The 1,826-nt window shown below is 46.3% G+C and overlaps 1 non-coding gene across 1 annotated transcript; it reads right to left on the reverse strand.

Annotated features, from left to right (window-relative positions):
• Window positions 1-1,170: 1,170 nt before the first annotated feature.
• LOC126508745 (small nucleolar RNA SNORA70) lies at window positions 1,171-1,304 on the reverse strand. Its single transcript, XR_007593957.1, has one exon. It is a non-coding gene; the product is annotated as a small nucleolar RNA SNORA70 (small nucleolar RNA).
• Between the last annotated feature and the right edge of the window lie 522 nt (window positions 1,305-1,826).

Here is a 1,826-nt window from a genome sequence, read left to right on the forward strand (position 1 = left end):
TGCTAACCATGGAGCTTGGATGGTCTCCTCTGAAGAATGGGGTGTTGCCCACAGTTATCCAGGATCCAAGAGGCATGATTGGCACTGAGAAAGGTAGGCTTGGCAACCAGTTAAGTTGTGTTACGTTGAGAAAAGTTGGAGGCGTTAAGAGTGCCTGGCAGGAAAGTCTTCAGTGGTGATGGCAAGTCTGAGGGACACCACAATAGCATGGCATAGTCAGGCTATTCTAGACTGTTCCTGCCTTTCCCTTTCTGTCAACCTTCCAATCTGTGTGCTTATTCTCAGAGCTTTTACATCCAGGTTCTTTCTGTTTGTTTTTTTGAGACAGGGTTTCTCTGTATAACCTGAGAACTAGCCTTGAACTCAGAGATCCACCTGCTTCTGCCTCCCAAGTGCTGGGATTAAAGACGTGCACCACCACCACCTGGCTTTAAAATTGTTTGTTGTTGTTGTTGTTGTTCTCAAACTCATTGTGTAGTCCAGGATGACCTTAATTCCTAATTTCACTGCTTCTACTTCCCAAGTGATGAGATTTTGCACTATTTGGTTGAGACAGGTCTCACTTACAGCCTGGCTGGCCTCAAACTTGTGGCAACCCTCCTGCCTCAGTCCCCTGAATGCTGGGATTACAGTATGACTCATCACACCAGGTTCTACTCACCCCTTCTGCTAGTGGTGATGCTGGAAACCCAGGCTTGCCTATGCTATGTGCATTAATCTTTTTTTTTTTTTTAAAGCAGACTGGATGTGAGATTTATTACCGAACATGATTTGGTAGGGCACAGGAGAGCACCGTGAAAGCCCTCAGGAGAGTAGGGCTCGCCACTTGTCCAGGGGACCACGATTAGGGATATATTTGACCCCACAGCCATCAGGAATGAGTCGCTTCTCAGCAACCATGTCTTCAAATTCATCTGCATTAAACTTAGTAAAAGCCCCATTTCTTTGAGATGTGGGATCTTCTGGCAGCCAGGGAACTTGAACTTGGCTCTACGAAGAGCCTCAATCACATGTTCCTTATTCTGCAGCTTAGTGCAGATGGACATGATGACCTGGCCAATGTGAACCCTGGCCACTGTGCCCTGGGGCTTCCCAAAGGCACCACGCATGCCTGTCTGCAGCCTACACTGGCGACAGCATTGAGATCAGAGACTTGAATAAGTGCCAGAAAATTGTCTCCAAGGTCCCTTAGGGCAACCCATGCAGGTATCAGGCTGCGTACACTACCAAGGAGGCTGCTGTTTGCAACCCTTGCAACCAGGCCCCCATGGGGAAAGGGACCTGGTTGGCTTAATTAGTTGCAAATGTACATTAATCTTTATAAACACACATAAGTGTATGTATGCATTTCTGTATATTTTCCTGCTTCCACAAGAATCCTTCAGAACATGGCCTGGGGCCAACAAGATGGCTCAGCAGGTATGAGTGCTTGCTACCAAGACTGACACCCTGAGTTCTATATGGTGAAAGGGGATAACTGATCTTCAGAAATTGTCCTCTGACCTTTGTGCACGTGCGTGCACATGCGTGTGTGTGTGCACGCACACACACATACACACAAATAAATGTAAGAAAAAATTTAAAAGACACAATCTGGCTGATCTTTCTGGAATTTTAGACCTGTAAGTCAAGCTGCATGCTAGGTCCAAAATTCTAGTCAGTCTCTGCTCCCAAAGCATGCCTATGGCTTTTCTCTCTCTCTTTGGAGCATCCTCTGCTCAGCTTGGCTCTCTTCCTCTCCCTTGTTTCCTTTATATTACGAGTTCAAATTTTGTAGTAGCTGCCTCTACACTGTGTGTGTATGTGTGTGTATGTGTTTAAAGCAT

This window comes from Alexandromys fortis, unplaced genomic scaffold (genome assembly GCF_014885135.2).
Source record: "Alexandromys fortis isolate MF-2015 unplaced genomic scaffold, M_Fortis_MF-2015_v1.1 scaffold_86, whole genome shotgun sequence".
Lineage (NCBI taxonomy): Eukaryota > Metazoa > Chordata > Mammalia > Rodentia > Cricetidae > Alexandromys > Alexandromys fortis.